Source organism: Hemicordylus capensis, chromosome 2, assembly GCF_027244095.1.
Source record: "Hemicordylus capensis ecotype Gifberg chromosome 2, rHemCap1.1.pri, whole genome shotgun sequence".
In the NCBI taxonomy this organism is placed as follows: Eukaryota; Metazoa; Chordata; class Lepidosauria; order Squamata; family Cordylidae; genus Hemicordylus; species Hemicordylus capensis.
Window position 1 is genome coordinate 266,516,782 of NC_069658.1, and position 20,416 is coordinate 266,537,197.

At 44.3% G+C, this 20,416-nt stretch overlaps 2 long non-coding RNA genes across 4 annotated transcripts; one reads left to right on the plus strand and one right to left on the minus strand.

The window, feature by feature from the left end:
* Positions 1–2,426: 2,426 nt before the first annotated feature.
* Positions 2,427–8,439, minus strand: LOC128347075 (uncharacterized). Its single transcript, XR_008317377.1, has 2 exons — positions 5,774–8,439; positions 2,427–3,442 (listed from the first exon to the last, which is right to left on the minus strand). It is a non-coding gene; the product is annotated as an uncharacterized LOC128347075 (long non-coding RNA).
* On the plus strand, positions 5,916–18,908 carry LOC128347074 (uncharacterized). 3 transcript variants are annotated; one of them, XR_008317375.1, is made up of 4 exons: positions 5,916–6,204; positions 14,882–15,021; positions 17,533–17,635; positions 18,744–18,908. It is a non-coding gene; the product is annotated as an uncharacterized LOC128347074 (long non-coding RNA). The 3 variants fall into 3 exon arrangements; XR_008317374.1 differs by lacking the exon at positions 5,916–6,204 and adding an exon at positions 9,866–10,203; XR_008317376.1 differs by lacking the exon at positions 5,916–6,204 and adding an exon at positions 9,866–10,203 and having other exon boundaries at positions 17,577–17,635.
* The last annotated feature ends 1,508 nt before the right edge of the window (positions 18,909–20,416 follow it).

Here is a 20,416-nt window from a genome sequence, read left to right on the forward strand (position 1 = left end):
TAAAGCCCTAAACAGTTTGGACCCTGGGTATTTAAGAGAACGCCTTCTTCGGCATGAACCCCACTGTCCACTGAGATCTGCTGGAGAGGTCTGTCTGCATCTGCCACCGGCTCGTCTGGTGACCACTCAGGGAAGGGCCTTCTTCGCTGCTGCCCCGAGGCTTTGGAATGCGCTCTCTAGTGAAATAAGAGCCTCCCCATCTCTGACAGCTTTTTAAAAGTTTTTAAAAACACATCTCTTCACCCAGGCTTTTAATTAATGTTGTTTTAATGGTTTTAATGCTGTTTTAAAATATTATTTTAAAAATTTTTAATTGTTGTAATGTGTCCCCCCCCCATTTTTGTCTTAACGAATGTTTTACTTTGTTTTTATTCTATTATAAACCACCCAGAGATGTAAGTTTTAGGCGGTATAAAAATGTTTTAATAAATAAATAAAAATACAACTTCTTCCTCCAGAATATCTGATTCCAGTGCTAGTAGGTCTTCTTTCCGTCTTATGACGTGTCTTAATTTTCATTTGCATACAGCTGTATATTCCTGCCACCTATCTCTAATTGCTTGTTGATCATGTAATTCCTGCCCATCATGCCCTCTAACCATTGCCTTTCTTGCCATGAAGGGGCTTCCCACCTTTTTCACACAAGCAAAACTCTCCCTTATATGACCTGCATCCCCTGCTGAAATAAGAGCCTCTCTCCAGTTCTTACAACTTTAAATAAGTCTTTAAAGACACATTTATTCACCCATGCTTTTTAACTAGGCTTGTAGTTTTAAATTGTTTTAAGGTTTTAATTTCTTTTTATTTTGCTGTAAACCATCCAGAGATGGAAGTTTGGGATGGTGTACAACTATAATAAATAAATAAAATAAACCGAAATTACTTAAGAGATGACTTAGTGATCTTTCTCTCAAGGCCAAACTAAATGTGATGTGGAAGTTTTGTGACTGGAATTCCCAACATATTCCCCGCCCCCAAAAGAAGCCATGAGGTGGTAGATTTGGATTGGAGTCCTAGGGGGAGGGAGGTCCTAACTCTTTCCTTTTTCCTGTGCCACAGGCACAGCCCTGATCCAAATCATCTCCACAAGGCTCAGTAGGCAACTTTAAAAATGAGGCAACAAAATGTAGGCTCCTTTCAGTGGTGGCATTCTCACAGTGGATGCATTGTTCACAAATGTGCAGGCAACTTCCCTTGTTTCTGTAAAGGGCTGGCTAAAATCATTTCACATTGCCAGATGGATGCTGTTTTCAATTTGCTCTGATATGATTGCTGGATTATTTTGTCATTTTTGTTTTAATTCTTGACATGGTTTTATGGTGATTTTTTGGTTATTTTTGTAATTTGTAAGTCACCCGGAAAGCTCTTTCACTGCTACAAGGCAGGATACAAACTAATAAATCAGTAAATGATTTGGGAACACAGAGAGAGAGAGAGAGAGCACCATGGCTGGGTAGTCTTGCCTTCTCACTCGCAGCAGAGGTTTATAGAATGGTCATAGTTATCATGTAAAAATTTAGCTGCCTAATCAACAAGTTGGCAGCATGTGAGGAGGCAGGGGACACTCAGGGAGCAGGATTTGGCCAAGATGGTGCCCCTAACTTGCTCATCCCTAATGCAGACCATTAGAGGGATGGTGGACAATTCATACAAATAATGTAGAGACAGCCATTTTGATTTATAGATTCAGTAATCCAAAAACCTTTGGTTTAAGATGAGAATGGAAATTGCAAGTTAAGGTGCCCAGATTCTTAACTTCCTCATTATATCAACTGTAAAGATGATGGCTTTAGAAATGAGGCTTCATGCACTCACACTTTGCCTTGATCAGAGATACATCAGGCAGAAAAGCATCATGGGCATCTCTAGGAAGTTATTAGGGAAACTGCACCTGTTAAATGTCTGCCTGAATGCATCCCTCCCCAGCCAATTGTTCAACCAAAAGCCCAAGGCAATGTGTGGGTGCATGGAGCCTCATTTCTAAAAGCAACATGAGACAAAAAATGCATGCATGTGCGCAGAGGCCTGAAAGGGGCCAAAAATGGCGTGATCCGTCATTTGGGAAGCAGGCGGGCTCAGAGAAGGCGCTCTTGCTGCTGCCTCCCTACCCTGAATGTCCGCACACCCACTGGCAGTCCCCATCCCCTCTGTGCAGCGGCGCTTTTAAAAAGGTTTTTAAAAATGATTTGACTTGCCTGGCAGGCATGGGGCAGTGGCAGGGCTCTGGGGAGGCCCCCCAGAACATTTGGAGGCCCCCAGAAGACAGGAGGTGTTGTGAGCCAAGCCTGATTTGTAAACAAGATATGCTCCGGAGCTAGCATATGAAATTAGGCTTGTTTTGCCTGTGTCACCAAGTGACCAGTTCTTTATATAGTGACCATGTATAGTCTGGACACAAAAGTAGAAAGAAGACCAGAACACTCTCAAACAAATCAAAGGGCTTTACTGAGTATAAAAGAGCAACAGCATCAATCTAACTGAGCAGAAAACAGAACAATCAATCAGAACTACTAGTAATATTTCAGCCATAGCTAGTAATAACATCAACCCAGTGACATAACTATCACATATGTCTGGATGCATATAAGGTCAGTATTAAATCTTCCTAAAACCTAACACAATTCAGATATAGATGGAAAGAGAGAGGGGGGAGGTAAGGAAGGCACAGGAATGGGATGGTTGGGAATCAGTAGTAAGAAGGGGTAAGGGAAGTGGAAACCAAGGCTGTAGAAGCAGCATATTTACCGGGGTCCGATGTGGGGCAGCAAGTGTACACTGCTTGGATACGAGGCTTGGGAATGATGAGCCTTCATAGGAACATAGGAAGCTGCCATATACTGAGTCAGACCGTTGGTCCATCTAGCTCAATATTGTCTACACAGACTGGCAGCGGCTTCTCCAAGGCTGCAGGCAGGAATCTCTCTCAGCCCTATCTTGGAGATGCCAGGGAGGGAACCTGAAACCCACATACTCTTCCCACAGACAGAGTTAGCCCTTGATTCTTCGCCCCGTGGCAAGAATCACTGAGCAGTCTCTTGTCTGCAGGTTTCAGGCCTCTGTTAGCTCTGCAGCTAGATAGCAGGCACTTGGAATGCACACATGAGCAAAGATCTGCTGGTTAGGCAAAGCTTGCTGCTCTCTGTCTGGTGGGCTCTGTTCTTATAGTTGTTCCATCATTTGATCTCCATAGAGTCTATTCAAAATATCATCATTCTTCTTGCATCACAAAAGGTGTTAATTGCTGTTACCCTCTAGATCCTGTCTTCTAATTATTGATCAGTTCAGGATATTAAGTCAGTCCAGGGTAAACAGGATCTGGGTTCCATCTCCTATTAACAGTTGTTGGGAAGAACATTGCTCTGTTGACATTCCCAAAGCAAATCTGCATCTCTGAGTTTGCAAATGGGCATCTTCTCTTGTCCTCAGACTTTCTGGCACCTGTCTTCAAGAATGTTAAAAGTCAAAGGTGTTAGGAAAGAAGAATCAAGGCTATACATATGTGTGAGACAGCAATTAAATCATTTTCTTTTGTGTACATCTACCTAGGGTGTAGTTCTAAAAACAGCAAGAGGGTATAAACAGTGCTTCTAATTCTACATTGCAAATATCTCCTCAGAGAAAGACAGGATTATCCCCTGCTTTTTCAAGGCAATTCACTGGATAGCATTTGGATGCATGTGAGACAGGAAGCCAAGCCTGGCCATTGGTCTCTTGATTACACATTTCACAAACATTGAGAAACAATGCTGGTGCCCCTACCTTAACAAAGCAATTGCCATCTGTCCCAGGGGCAAGTCATGAGACCTGGGTGTCATGTACTGGTCAGTTCATATGAGCTCAGGCATTAACTGATTTCTTAATAAAGTAGACACAGGCCTAGATTTCACATAATTTTGGACTGGTAACTCTGTATGCCACAAATTAAGAAATTCCCCCCAAAGAAGGGTTCCCCTCTTCTATGCTTTGTGAGGGGCTGAGAGGAAGGGGAAAAGAGAGAACCAACATTCTTGCCTAGGATCTCTGCCAGGCCTGATTCCTATGTGTGCCTACTCAGGAGTAATCTCCAGTGAAATAAATGGAGTTACTTTCTAGTAATTTATTCCAAGCTTTGCTGAGGGCCTCTGCTTATCCCCTTTGGTGGGGATGAGAGAAAGGGGGCAGAGGGAGAAAACAAATGCACATTAAAGGAAAGGGATGGGAAGGAATAGTTGTTTAACCATACAAGTGTCAGGTGCTCATCAGCATGGAGCCAGCGTGGTGTAGTGGTTAGAGTGCTGGACTAGGACCAGGGAGACCCGAGTTCAAATCCCCATTCAGCCATGAAACTAGCTGGGTGACTCTGGGCCAGTCACTTCTCTCTCAGCCTAACCTACTTCACAGGGTTGTTGTGAAAGAGAAACTCAAGTATGTAGTACACCGCTCTGGGCTCTTTGGAGGAAGAGCGGGGTATAAATTTAATAATAATAATAATAATGCTCTTTATCAGGCACTTATGTTCAGAAGTCACTTGATAGCAATTTCCAGGGCTTGTCTCTCCGTACTTTGGCTTCAGAATTCTCAGTGGGCAAACGCAGATATGCTCTTTGCTAACATTACCTTAGTTATTCTCCCTGTTATTATGAACAATAATTACCCCAAAATCACTAGATTAATGTTTTTCAAACCAGCAAAAGGCACCAGTCAAGAATGGACCTGAATTTTTGATGAATGCTAAAAAACACATTAAAAATTGAAAATACACTTCTTAGGAGTTAAAAACATAAACTGCTGTATCTCAGCCATTTTGCAATGGATTTGCACCAAATCTGGAGGAGTGTTTTTTGTCCCCTAGTTGCTGTGTGCACAATTTCATGGGGAATGGGTGGATACTTTTGATTATATAAGCAACAGAATGTTCAGGGCTTGTAATGGTGGAATGTTGGAAACACTCCTCATCAGGGGCGTAGCAAGGTTGGAGTGGGCCCAGAGACAAGATTTTAAAATGGGCCCCCAGCGCCTCAAAGTCCAGGGCCTCCGCACACCCCAGGCCCCCAAGGATTTAAGTCTGATATTCCAAAATAAGTATGCTGCCTGCAAATACATTTCACTGAATACACACACACACGTCACAATATATAGTGATATACATTGAGTACTATACATTTGTATTACTTTTAATGCCTAGAACACACTAGAAAGATGAATTATTAAAATGGGCCCCTCGCTGCAGATTAGCAAAGGAGACTTTCAACCATGCAGGGTGAGCCTATGTTTGTTTTCTCAGAATTCTGAACAAATTCAGTCAAGTTTGATTGCAGGAGGTTTTTCACAGGAGGCTTTTAAAGCCCTTTAAGACACATCTCCTCTGGAATGGAGGTGCTGCATTCACATGTTGGCCAGATTTACCCTGAAGTCCCTGCAAGTTATTGGGGAGCAGTTCACACACAAGAAAAATAAAATAGAAGCACCACACATGCTTCACAGTTCTCACTCAGACCTTCTGGGTTGCAAAACAACTTGAACATAAGTGCATTTATAAATGAATGAATGAATAAATAAAATTAATAAAATACTGTTCCAGAAGTTTTTGCAATTTTCTGCCATGAAACAAGCCACTTATAGGACTTTTTATAAAGTTTTTTTAAAGTCAGCAAATTTTCCAAGCTGTTTCAAAATAAATATTCAGAGACTTCTCGGTCCCTCCCCCCCCATATCCAAGCCCTATGGCAAGCAGATCCCTATATATGGGGGGGGGGGCGGGAAAGGTAACCACAAAAAGGAGTTCACACTCTACCTGGCAAATGCTGGTCTGGGTTAAGCAGGGCAGCAAGGGGTCTTCTGCTGCAGAGAACACTCTGGCTGCTTCCTCCTTCCTGGCTTGCTTGGGCCCTACTCGAGTTCAGGCTTCACTGCGGCCTACACGGAGGCCTCCGTGGAAGCCCCGCCCACCCGCCGATCAGCTGAGAGGCGGGAGAAAAGGAGCTCTTTGCAGCTTGCCTGCTGCTTCGATTGCGGCCAGCAGAACAAGCAGGAGAGACGGCGAAGAGGGCAAGTGGCTGAGAGGCTATGGGGCTGGGCAGGGGGCAATGGGGAGTCACATGAGGTGCCTCTGGGGTGCCCCTCCAGGCAGTGGGGCCCCCAGACAACTGTCTCCCCTTGCCCTATCATTGTTACGCGCCTGCTCCTCATCTTAACTATACTGACACAACTGTGCCAGTATAAATAGTAAGTTCCTAGACTGAACCATTTCCTGGCAAGGAAAAGTTAATGTGTTTGGGGGCTATTTATCTTAGGGGGGGAAAGACAATTGAGCAGGGAGAGTATGATAGAAGTTTTAAAATCACGCATGGTGTAGCTGTAATGGACAGTGAAGAATTTATCTTCCTCTCAAGACTACAGTAGATTCTGGGGTCACCCTAATGGACTTGACTGGCAGTAGATTCAAGACAAACAAGAGAAATGACTTTTTCACACAACATATTATTGATCTATTGACTTTGCTGCAACAAAATGGTAGTAATGGCCATGGTCTTAAATGGCTTTAAAAGAGGATTGAATAAATTTATAGATGATAGATTTGTCAGCAGGTTCTTATCCTACCTGAGAAAAAATAAGCGAGTAAACTGTTATGTATGCCAGGGGGCACTATTTTGTTTAATTGTGCTTTTTGGACCTCTGCAGCTGGTAGCATTTTTCCTGCTACCAACACAGCACTTTTGGCAACTAAGATGGGATCAGCTGCGAGCTGAAGCAGAGGAACACCTAGATATTTTTGGCACCTGGGTCAAAGGCTTCAGAGGGCTCCCCACTGCGAGGCCCCGCTTTATTTTTATTTTTTAAAAAATATGCTGCTGCCCAGCCCCACCGCCACTCACCCTGGCACTAGTGGGCCAGCGGGTGGGTGCAGGCGGGCCTCGGGCCTGCAGACCGGCCTCCTTTGTCTGCATGCATGACGGGATGCAACACTCCATAACTCCTACTGCGCATGCGCGTAGACAGAGGAGGCTGGTCTGCAGACTCGAGGAGGCCGGTCTGTAGGCCAGGGAGACCCGCCTGTGCATGCCGCAGCTGCTGCCAGTGGGTGAGTGGTAAGTGGCTGCTGAAGAGGAAATAGCGGTGGGGCATCGGGGCTCTGGGAAGGCCCCCCAGGAGGCAGGAGGCCACGGACTCCTGCCCCGTGGTCCGTGCAAAAATGCACCACTAAGCTAAAGACCAGCAGGAAGTGTGAATCTGTTTTCAAGTGCTACTGGTAAGCAGTTTGAAATAAGCCCCTAATTGAAAACCTGAGCAGATCCTGTGCTAAATGGCTGCTCTTGGACACATTGAAGAGTTTGATTTTAGTCAGCCTAGTTCCTGGGATTCATATGTAGAGAGGGTTTTCTTTTATCTTGAAGCAAACAAAATGGTTCGCCCTGATCAAAAGCAAGCTGTCCTTTTGACTTGACTGTGGGGCCTCCCACACTGTCGTCTCAGACAATGGTTTCACAGTGTCAGGTAATCCATGGGTTGCAAATAAGTGGTGCAGTTCTGTAATGTGCAGTGCAGATGTTTGTGAGGGCACTAAGACCACTTCAAGCCATTTCAAACAAGAGTCTACCACAATCAGGCAGGTCTTTCCCTGAAATGGTCTTGCAAAGTCAATATGGCTTCATGGCTTCTTGGTTACTTTATGAACAGATACCTTATTGTGAGGCCCGGTGACAGGGCCAAGAGGGTCCGACTGCTTGGGACTATCAGGTTAGTTCTGGCTTCAGAGTTTCAGGCCATAGTGTTGGCTGCTCCTGTCATCTGTTACCTCACAGCATGATCAGGGGCCTTTATCTAGCCCTGGGCCTGGCTCCTGGGGCTCCCTCCTCAAGGGCAGCCCGTGCCCATCTGGCCCTCACCATGGGCCAACCTGCCTTTATATAGCAGGGAAGTCTCACACATGTTCTCGCGAGAGTTCCTGGTCTCGCTGGAACTCTTGTGAGAGTTCCTGAGGGAGTCTTGCAAGACTTTGTCGTTTTCGTTGTCAGATGGCAAAAGGCCATCTGGCCAAGGGGGCCAGCCAATTCTGTGTGTTCGGCTGTGCCGGCAGCACGGTCAGCCGCAAAAGGCAGTGGTAGCCCCGAACAAAGGGGCGGCAGAGCCAGGCGTTCCGTGGCAGTCTCCCGTGGGTCCCCTACACTTATCTGGGCTGTCACAATTGTACCTCATCATCCTCAAGGAAATGGACAGGTTGAACGGATGGTGCAGACAACAAAGGATGCCCTGAAGCCAATTGTTGGACAAGACTGGCCAGCCAACATGTCTTGCCAAGCTTCTGATTGCTCAATGTGTTGCTTCTTGATCAATGAGTCAACCCTGCTGAGTTACTTATGGGGTGATGTCTAAAAACTTGTCACAATTGTCTACATCCAGAATGAGATACAGATTGTCTACATCCAGTACCCAACTTGGTCCAGATCTATAGTTCCTTGCGAAAACTTGTTCATGTGGCACAAATGAACAGAGAGTAGGTGGTAACAGAACACCATCCAGAGCATGTTCCTGTTTGTCTTTTAAATTCTTGGGTAATTTTGAACTGAGGACTTGCAAGACAATGAGGAACGTGCTCTGGATGTTGCTCTGTCAGTGCCTACTCTCCATTTATTTGTGCCACATGAACAGATGTTTGCCAAAAAAACTATGGATTTGGACCAAGTTGGGTTCCTTCCACTATCACTGAGGCCACTAAACCTATCTCAAACAAGGTCTAATGAGCAGATGGACCAGTGTGGCATTGCCACATTGATTATTTGAGAAGGCGTTCTTTCCAGAATGAGTTGGCACCAACAGACTCATCAAAGGCATCTTCCTTGGATCATTCTGGAGCTGATGTGTCTGCTACACTCCCTGTTGAAATACCAGAGCCAGCAAGGGATGAGAGTGATAGTTGTTCCTTGCCTATGGCAGCTGCCGTCCCCTGGACCTTCGACACCCACCAGTAGACTTCAGACACCGTTCCAAGAAACGGGTTCCCCCTCACTGGATGAAGGACTATATTAGCTAAGGCGGGATGGGTTTTAGGTATGTCAGGGAATGCTGTGTAGTTTAGTTGTGCTTTTTGGACCTCTGCAGCTCCTGTAGTTTTTTGGAGCTTTAGCTGTTGGGGGAGCTTCTGCATATCCTCAGTGTAACAATAAAAAGAAATTGTGTTTTTAGGCCTGTGTGTTCCCTCCATTTTTCCTGCTACCAACACAGCATAAACCTTGAATCTGGAGGACAATTACAGAAAGTGCAACCATCTCACCTTTCTACATCCAAACTTAGTTGGGTCATATCCCTCAGTTTTAAGCGGCTGTGCTGCTCCACTGTTGCTACCTTAGTCTTTGAAATAGTGCCAGTCACACTGGAGTTAACCTGGGGGTAAGGAGTTGCCTCAGGCAATCAGTCAGCCATTTTGAAGGTCTTAAAATATTGGTGCTTGGCAATTAAATTGGCCTTGCCATTAGAAATAGGCCTGAGTATGGAAGACAGAGAGGGATGAGTCATGTTACAAACACACACAATTTAGGAACTTTGACATGTCCTAAGCCACTAGAAATGTCACTCATGTAAAGGTTTCAATGTCACCTATCCCCCAAAGTGTCACAAAACAGAGGCACACTTGCTAACAGCCCTGTTCTGTGGATAACTGACAAGGGCTGCTCTCCCCTCAATCATTACATATTGCTGAAGGTCTTCTCAGTTTACTGTATACTATCCTTATTTACTCTGCCAGGCATCCCCTGATTTAATAGCCAAGAGTGTTTGTTCGCTGGGTTAATGATATACTTTGGACTAAAGCGGGGGCGGGGGGAGTAATTATCCTACAATATTTCCTTCTGAGTTCAAAGCATACCTCAGCCACTCAGGCAGGGGTGTAGCTACAATTGAACAAGAAGGGGTGGGGGCAGGGGGAAAGGATATGTTCCTGGGCCACAGAGGGAGAAGGGCTCGCTGCCTGGGTGACAGCTTGCTCTTTGCTTTCTCCCTCATGCCTCTCTGAAGAAAAAGACAGGCGGGGGCGGAGAAGGGGCCCGTCTCCGTTTTTTGTTCCAAGGCCCATTCCAGCCTTGTTAGGTCCCTGCAACCACTACAGTGTGTGAAATGGCAGGCTGTGTACTGCGTGGCCCCTTAATGTTCATGCAGATGCATTGGACATCAATATGTACTACAAATAAAGATGTGTTCCTCCTGCCACACTCTGCACACTCCAGGGATGTATGTATTAAATAACTTTGCTGTCCCCAAAGACTCTGAGGTGGGAGGTGAATACTGAGGGATGACAACTCTAGCAACTCATATTAACAAAATTTTAACAAGGCATCACCAAAAGGCAAGAATAGGAACAAGACAGGGGCACTGATTTACCAGGGCCACGTTTGAGCAAGTAGGGAATGTCCCTGGTGAATAGAGACACCTGGAACATACAGTGTCACCTGGCTTAATCACTTTGTTCCTAAGATGCCAGGTGAAGACCTTTTTGTTCACTCAGGTTTTTAAAATTTTTAAAATGTATATCTGATCTGATATTAGCTGATTTCTAAAAATGTTTTGTTTTATTTTTATTTTATTTAAAATATTTCTACACCGCCTCAAACTTGCATCACTGGGCGGTTTACAGTTAAGATAATTTAAAACATTACCGCCCATTGAGGTAATCTGGAGAGGTCCATCTCCAGTTGCCGCCAGCTCGGCTGGTGGCCACATGGGGACAGGCCTTCTCCGTTGCTGTCCCGAGACTGTGGAATGCACTCCCTACTGAGATACAATCCTCCCTATCTCTGACAATTTTTTAAACACACTTAAAAACCCACCTCTTCATCCAAGCTTTCTCAGCTTTTTAAATTTTTTAGGTTTTAATCTCTGATTTATTTTTAAATGGTTAAATTGTTTTAAGTTTTTGTATATGTTTTAAACTTGTTTTATGCTATTGTTAACCGCCCGCGATAAAAGTTTGGGACGGTGTACAATTTGATATAAATAAATAAATCAGTTAACACTTTTATTTTATTTTATTTTATTTATTCATTTAGTGCATTTTTATACCACCCTAACCCACTTAAAGTCATTTAAAATATTAAAACATTTAAAACCCAATATTAAAAATTAAAACTATAAATCTAAAAGCCTGGGTGAATAAATATGTCTTCAGTGCTTTTTAAAAAGTTGCCAGAGATGGGGAGGCTCTTATTTCAACAGGGAGTGCATTCCAAAGTCCAGGGGCAGCAATGGAGAAGGCCCGTTCCCGAGTAGCTGCCAGACAAGTTTAAAAATTGTTTTGTATTATATTTTATATTGTCTTTGCCTCCACCCCCCACCCCCAGTCTGTTATGAATTAATGGGTTCTGTGTTTTTAATCTTATGTTTTAATGTTATATTATAAGCCACTCAGAGAACAATTTGCATAGTGTAGTGGTTAGAGTGTTGGACTAGGACTGGGAAGACCTGGGTTCGAATCCGCATTCAACCATGAAATTCACTGGGTGACTCTGAGCCAGACATGTCTCTCAGCCTAACCTACCTCACAGGGTTGTTGTGAGGATAAAAATAACCATGTACACCGCTCTGAACTCCTCAGAGGAAGAGCAGAATATAAATGCAATCAATCAATCAATGGGGTGGCTAACAAATAAAGTTGTTTATTATTGTTACTGTTGTTGTCGTCATCTTATAGGTCAAGCCCATACCTGCTGGTGTTGCAATAATCTGAGGGAGGGGTAAAAAGTAGTATTTAGTTGGCAAATTCAGATCAGCCTAGGCCACCTAATGGTGCAGTGGGAAAATAACTCGATTAGCAAGCCAGAGGTTGCTGGTTTGAATCTCCGCTGGACCTGGTGTGTTTCGCAGACCATGGAAAACACCTATTTCGGGCAGCAGCAATATAGGAAGGTGCTGGAAAGGCATCATCTCATACTGCACTGGAGGAGGCAGTGGTAAACCCCTCCTGTATTTTACCAAAGACAACCACAGGGCTCTGTGGTTGCCAGGAGTCAACACCGACTCAACAGCATACTTTACCTTTATGACAATATACAGAACTAAACATGGGTTCACCAAATTAAATGCTTTCACCTTTCAGTATTGTAAACTGACTGATGATCTCAAAAACATGGCTCAGGGATTTTCAATAAGATTTGTTGTTTTGACTGACCATTAAGAAGAATAGAAGACTGTTTGGAGAGCCACAGTCAGGAGTAATTCCCCAGGGCCTCTAACTTGTTAGTCATGCCTGTTTCAGCCTGACCCACTGAGAGAAGTTATAGGGGCTTGTTCTCATGACCTGTGCGATTGTAGGTAAAGGGTTAAGTACGATCACTGAGCTGGGCACACTCCCACGGAACATGATGTGATAACCTGTTCTTTACCTGCAATCATATTATTTATTATTTCTTTGTGTAAACTAGGGATGGGCCCGGACCGGTCCGGACCTGGGTGGTTCGGTTCGGGGTGGGGGGTAGCTTTAAGAGCGGCGGGGGGGTTTACTTACCCCTCCCGCCGCTTTCCCGCTGTGGCCGTGTAATGTTAAGAGTAATTGGGGCGGCAGGATACCTCCCTGCCGCCCCTTCCCCGCTGTTGTTCTTAAAAACTCCCAGTAGTCCTTTGCGCACGCAAAGTAGTCCTCTTAAAGCTACCCCCCACCCCAGTGCCGGACCGCAGTTGGCGGTTCCGTGCACACCCCTAGTGTAAACCGCCCTGAGCCATTTTTTGAAGGGCGGTATCGAAATTGAATAAATAAATAAATATTCTCGTCACCACGGTTTAATAGGATTAAACTACAATCGAAAATAGTTGCCAATTGTAGTTTAATCCTAGTTCACCACAGTGGTGGAACTATGATTGCCAGTAAAGCATGTGTTCTCACATCACACTCCGCAGGAGTGTGCCTGGTTTGGCAATCACAGTTAATCCTTTAACTACAATCGCACAGGTTGTGACAACAAGCCCAACGTCTTATATTTGAAGTTTTGAAATTATATCCTTTTTCTTGTTCCTAAGTGTGACTTCGCATGCTTGTATAAGACAATGACCTACCCTTGGTATTATCATTATTGATTTCTTATTTTCTTGGATATTATATATATTCTTTCATTTGAGTTACCATCTTCATTCTCATTCATTTGTAACCTGTCCACTAAATTATAATGTTGTTGTAATAGCCTACCACTTCAGCATCAGTGGGATCTTGTGACTGGTATGCTTCAAAATATCTGTAAACATGATTACACTTTTACCTGGTTCCTGTGATCTGATTTTTGGCTACCAACAAGCTGAGAAACTGGGCTGAGTGTTCCCCAGACATTCACTTGATGTCTGCCCCTTAACTGAGACATCCACTTGAACTTTAAAAAGATAGAGTTTATTGAAAAATAAAGCTCCCCAGATCAACAGGGGCTACTATATAGTCTACAATTTTTTGCCAGGAATCCAGTTAAATGAGGAAAGCTAATTTATGAGGAATTAAGTGGTTTCTAAAGCATTAGAGCCAAGGAGTACTAATGGAGAGGGCCTTTGGACCTTGTGTGGAGGTCATGGGGAGGTACAGAAATATTCCGCAGAGTGGGTGGCAGACCAATCAAAAAAACAGAGACCCATAGATAGTTTACTAGATGTCAATGGAAGAAGCAGGATGAGTATATTATCAAGCTTGAAAAAGCAAGACAGATGTCAGGAAAAGTAAAGTGCCTTTAGCAAATTGGTGATGAAAAATCACAGGGAGAAGTGCTCACAGTAGAGGGGAGGTTAAGAGGCACAATGAACTTTTTGAAATGATTTGCAGGGAAGAGGAAGCTGGGTGAGGGGCGGGGAGGTCAATGAGGATCATCAGAGGGAGCAGACAAATGACTAGTGAGTGAGTAAGGAGCTTTTAAATGATACATAGAAGAAAATTCAGAGACTGGCTGCCTGACTAACAAAGCATGCATGCTTTGAGGCAACTGGAGCCCTGCCCTCGTGTTACTTACTCCGCCCCCCCTGTGAGTGTACTGTTGCACAAGAACTGCTAGACAGGGATGTAGCTAGGGGAGAGGGGGCCCCCCATGTTTGCCCCTCTCCCTGGCAGCCCCTCCAAGTGAGGGAGATAATGAAGAAAATAGGGAGGGGTGGAGCTGGAGGGCCCTGTTTCTTTGAACCCATTGGCTCAATTATAGCGACACCCCCTGCTGCTAGAGTTCCCGGAACTGCCTGCACTGCAGAAGAGCCCTACAAGATTGGAAAGGCACATCAGTGACATGTTTCCAGTTTTGCAGAGCCCATCTAGAGTGCAGGAAGTGCCTGGAACTCTAATGGCTCTTGTGCAACAGTGTCTGTGCAGGGGGAATGGGGGAGATGTGAGAGGGCTCCTGCCACAGTCCCTCGAAGCATGCATGCTTCATTAGTCAGGATGTCAACCACAGTGAAGTTGGTGAATATGACAGGTGGGGTTGATAGGTGTGGCTTCCTCTATGGGTAGGCAGGCAATTAGGGCAGTTCTTGTGTGACCAGAAGCAGATCTGGCCTAGCATTTCTAGTGCTCCATGGGCAGGTAGCCATGTTGCAGCTGGTGAAAGTGCATAGAATCTTTCGCTGGCCTGGATCCTTCAGTAGCTGGTAGGCATGTGCATCGTTACCCCAGGCTCCATTTGTTATAAGAAGAGAAAGATTTCCCTGGCAGTTCTTAGCAGATTTGGTTGTGGATGGATCTGCAGAGGAAGTGGGAGCCAGCACTTGAAACATTGCTTTGCCCTGTCCTGCCCGCTTCTCCCGGACTCAAATCCTGCATTCAACCTTGCCTAAAACAAGCTTAGTTTGCATGCAAAATGCACACTGTAAAGAAGCATCTCAGTAGGTATCCAGTTGTCAATGTAATTCTATTAAGAGCGTGGGCTCATGTTGGACCTAACAGATCATCTTCTGTCAGGGTTAACCTGGACACCATCTTTGAAGAGACTCCAGCAGAAGAGGAAGAGGAGCCCACCCCAGCCTGACTACCTGATTCCAAGGACCATTTTCTGGCTCCCTCAGGCATACAGCTGGACACACACACGGAAGAACCCTGAGGTACTACAAATGTGGCACCCTTTGGATGCCATGTTTGGCCTGGATGTCTGGTCCTGTGGATCACTTCCTGGCCCCTTCAGGGCTAGAGCCGGACCCCCACCTCCCAGATGAGTCGCTACAGACCTGGTGCTCCCCCAGCAGGGCTTCTGCCCTCTCCTCAGAGGCCCCTCCATCAGCACCAAGTCCCAGGGATTGGAAAAGAGGCACCAATGCACCAGGGGTCAGGGCAGAGCTTCATCTCCAAAGGTGGACTGCTTACCTAGCTACCCTACTTGAGACCTCCCTCCTGATGGGCCTGCTCAGAAGGAGGGGAAGGCTGACCCTGCTGACTCCTCAGGAGTAGGGCTGAACTGAGGAACCAGGAAGGGGTGGGGCTCCCACTGACTACAAAAGTCCTCAGTTCACACCAGACTTCTGCTGGTGCAATCGTGAGCTTATAATTAGGGATGTGCACGAACCGGTTCGGAGGCCCATAAAAGGTCTGGCCGTTTGATGGTGCAGGGGGGCTTACCTTTCAAGAGCAGGGAGGGTGCTCTTACCCACCCCTGTTGGGTTTTCCCCACCAGCGCTGTGTAGAAAAACAGTCTCGTGGGGCAGCAGCATACCTCGCCTCCTCTGTGCGCATCGGACCAGAAGTGCACCAGGGTGGCAAGGAGGTATGCTGCTACCCCACGGGATGGTTTTTCTACACAGTGCTGGTGGGGGAAATGCCAGGGGCAGGGGGGAAGCACCCTCCCTGATCCTTAAAGGTACCCCACTCGCCAGTTCTGTGCACATCCCTACTTGCCACCTTGCTTGATGCAAGTATGGATGGCTTATTTGTGACCTTAAATGCAGGGGCATAGCTATAATTAAACAAGATGGGATGAATGGCCCCTGGACCCCTGTGGAAGGAGCGGGGGGTCCACTGCCTGGGTGACAGCTTGTTCTTCACTTCCTGACTACCTGAGAGGCTAGGGTCCACTCCAAACTTACTATGTTCCTGCTTAAATGGCAAAAAGAACAAGTCTAAAGGCAATTAAGACAGAGACGGAAGTTTGGGACGGTGTGCAAATATGACAAATAAATAAAAGTGCAGCTTAGTGTACACTTGTTGGTCACAAACCTTCTTGCTGTTCTTCTGTTTATTTACTGCAAGATGCTTAAGATCCATATCTCAAGATGCTTGCAAACATTGTTTAGAGATATTAGTATATCTGTTTCATCTGTAAGGCACACGTCTGTCAAAACCTTTACAGGCAGTTAAGACAGCTTGTGTCTTTCTTGTGAAATACTATTTCTAAAATGTGTTCCCTGAATTGGTGTGGCTTACAAAAAGGTGATTTAAAAAAAAAAAACACATAGATGTCTGCAGCTTTTACATTACATTGATGTGTATCTTAAAAGCACATGATGAAAAAATAATTTAGATTTGGGTCTTGCAACTGCAAGTGTTCTCCTCTGGCTTGTGTCCATTGACCATGAGTTTGTTCTAGAAGAGTCTTAAGAGTCAGATATATTGCTATATTATTATTTGTTATTAGTAGCTATTTATATTACTTTTGGCTGAAGAGGTGCCAAATTAGAACTTGAAATTGGTAATGGATTGGCTACTCCTCTAGTCCAGAGTGAAAAGTGGTTCATTTAAAATTGGCTTGTGTGTTTAATTGCTTTCTTAGTCCCTGAGTATTAATGTGATTAGAATGAGTCTATCGATTTCTATAGCCTTTTTATATAAAGCACTGGACATTCTACAGGCTTATCTTTGCAACACCCAGAGGAAGTAATTCCCATTTTACAAAAAAGATGCTGAGTGTGACTCAGCCACCTTGTGCATTTACATAAGAACTGTGATGTGTACTTGCATTTAGGCCAAACACTTTCCGCAGCTGGACCAAGTTGGCTCCACTGCTGGGAAAGGAATGTTGTGCTTGTCTTCCAAAAAAATATTATTTTAGTTCAAGTTCAAGATCTTTATTGCTTAAAACCAAAGCCATCACAATGCGAAATGATAAATACACGTATAAAAATTTAGAACAACAGTTCATAATATAAAATGCAGATTGGAAATTTACCTGGTTTAAAATGAGAAGTCACAGTATAAATGAGTTAAGAAGTTAAAAATCATAATAAAAAAACCCCAAACACCTTCAAACATTAGTAAAATTTTCCAGTTGAAAAGACTGATTCTGGAATATACAAATCAATTTCTAGAATTAACAGATCTGATAAACTCTTCCTATAATGTTTATATCTCAACAAAACAGTAATTGGAAAATGCAGTTATTCTACAGTCACTCAAACAGAATAAAATAAAAAGGTCAACAATATCAGCATCAGTAGACGCTGCTTCTTTTACCCTAAAAATGTCTTTTTGGGCCTTTGCTAGTTCTTTAAAAAAAATTGCAACTCTTCTTAATATTTCTAGATCTTTGTTAAAAAATAATAACCTATCTTCTGGCAGGTTGACCAATTACCACAATTTACACCCAGATCTACAATATGTTTTTTTCCTAATATCTTCTGTCAAAGGGCACTTAAAAGAGGTAGTGAGGAAGATCTTCTACTTCTTTCAGATATCTTAGTCAATCTACCTTCAAGAACAGAAGAGGGCATTAGTTGGAACCTTGCAAAAGTAAGCTCCTTTCTCAAGCAAAAGTTATAGATTTGTACTCTGGGCCAAGATTAGTATTTTAAAAGATTATACCAAGGGGATATCTTTACTGATCTGAGAAATGATAGGTCAGTCTGAAGCAACATGTCATTGCTACACATTTTAAATCCCTTCTTTGGTTGCAGTCGCTCTAAGAGAAATATAATTCTGAGAGACCAAATCTCTAAAGTAAATTTATATTGTGATACCAAGATTTCTTTCTCTGCCAACTATTAATCTGTTGTTCCAGGTAACATTGCTTTGCTGCTATATGTGGGTCTGGTATTTCTTTAAGTTCTAACCAATGACTGAATGCTTGCTGGTAGATCTTACTAGACCGAACACAGGATCCTGTTTCCAGGTGTAAATACTAGGCTGGAGTGCAGCTAGGAGTCCCTAATATGGTTCTTAGAATTCTATTCTCTACACAGTTTAGCTCGTTGGGAATCTGGAAACCCAAATCTCAGAACCAAAGAGTAATTGGGGCTGAACCTTTGTTTTTAATAGGTTCAATATTAGAGATTCCTGGCTTGTGTGTTTAAATGTTCCAAAATTTGAGGATCCTTTTCACCAACTGATCTGCCTTTAGTTTAACAGCTTTTCTATGAGATAGCCATGAGGTAGTAGAGGCAAATAATATGCTCAAGTAACGATATGATGAAGTCTGTTCAATTTCGTCCAATATGCCATCTGTGTTTTTGATACACCTCCAAAAACCACAACTCTGGTCTTTCCATAATTAATTACTAGTTTATTGTTTTGGCAATATATCTCCAAACTGGCCAATAGTCTGCAAAGTCCTATTTGGGTATAAGATAAGAGGACCATATCATCAGTGTATAATAGGAGGGATACACTTCTACCACTGACAGTTGTTGGTTGTTTTTTATCCTCCATAAATTGGACAGTATTCTGTATGATAAGCCCAGACTAAATAGTACAGCAAACATATGGCTCCTGCCAAAACAGTAGCCATACATAATCCTCTTTCTCCTATGAAATTTATAGTGATGCAAAACATATGACAAGATTGTATCATGCAGAGTGAATTTTCCCACCTCAATTCCCCTTTCTTGGCTGTCACTTATAGGGCCTGGGAAGACTGCAATACCATATCTGACTGCATGTTTTGTAACCCTACCTGGAACCAGGAAGAGGGGAAGATATGTAACTGCTGCCAAACTAAAACAACCACCTGCAGGGCTGCTAGTTCCAGCCTCAGTTGGCACTGAGTAAAAAGAAGAAGAAAAATGTGTATGCATGGCTTGGATTTTTATGCCCTGTAATACTACCTCCCATGGTAAATCAGCATAGTTCAGCAGCCAATTCTGGGACCTTAGTGACATTTGTTCAATTCAATTTTAGCCATGGACTCAGTGGGAGGCCTTGGGAAGTCCTTGTATCTGGGGATGGCAGCTCAGTGGTAGAGCATATGCTGGGCATCTTTAATGTACAGAAGACCACAAGTTCAGTCTTGGTCTCTTCAGGTAGGGCTAGTAAAGACCCTACTTGGTCTGAAACCCTGAAGAGCTACGACCGGTTAACACAGATCAGTCCTGATCAACTTAGCTCCCCCCACATCTGTTTTTGGACTACAACTCTCTTCATCCCCAGCCACAGTGGCCAATAGCCAGGGATTATGGGAGTTGTAGGCCAACATCTGCAAGAGGGACAAAGTTGAGTAGCCCTGGCATAGATGGCAATACTGAGCTAGATGGACCAATGGTGTGTGCGCGGTGTAGTGGTTAGAGTGCTGGACTAGGACCGGGGAGACCCGAGTTCAAATCCCCATTCAGCCATGAAACTAGCTGGGTGACTCTGGGCCAGTCACTTCTCTCTCAGCCTAACCTACTTCATAGGGTTGTTGTGAAAGAGAAACTCAAGTATGTAGTACACCACTCTGGGCTCCTTGGAGGAAGAGTGGAATATAAATGTAAAAATAACAACAACAACAACTTTCTATAGTTTGATGTCTCCTTCCTCAGCCACAGGACAGCAGTAGCTGCAGGATAGCATTATAATGACTGACTTCACTGGGTTGTTTTGCCACACGGGAAATATTTGCCTGGATGCCAGCCAGAGTATGCAATACGTGATCGGAGGGCTGTAGGCCACCTCCAGCCTCGGGGGCGGGGTGCCTCTGGGTACCAGTTGCAGGGGAGTAACAGCAGGAGAGAGGGCGTGCCCCTTTCAACTCCTGCCTGTGGCTTTCAGCAGCATCTGGTGGGCCACTGTGCGAAACGGGATGCTGGACTAGATGAGCCTTGGGCCTGATCCAGCAGGGCTGTTCTTATGTTCTACCAAGAAAATCACAGGGCTCTGTGGTCACCAGGAGTTGACACCGACTTGACGGCACACTTTACCTTTACCTTTACCTTTATTAAGCCAAAATTAGTATGGTTCTGTCTTTGGAAGCAAATGAACACATGATTCCATCCCACCAAGTTTAACCTTGTGACAATAAAAGATGCAAACTGGTTATCTCTCACATTTGCAAAGTGCGGGGTGGGGGGGAGAAAAACTGCTCCGAACAGACTTAAGTGAATCACCCAACAGGTCAGCCTGATGACTGCTGGGGGGGAGTGGGGAGAGGAAAGATCCATCTTCCTGTGCTGATCTACTTCAGATTCAGTATGCCTCAGCAACAATGGACTAAGCAGGACCATATGCAAAGCTTTCTTTCTGACCCAAATAAAAGAGAGGCATAGATAAAAGGCTATATCAAGTGACTTTGTCTTTTTCACACCAACCAAACAGTGTGGG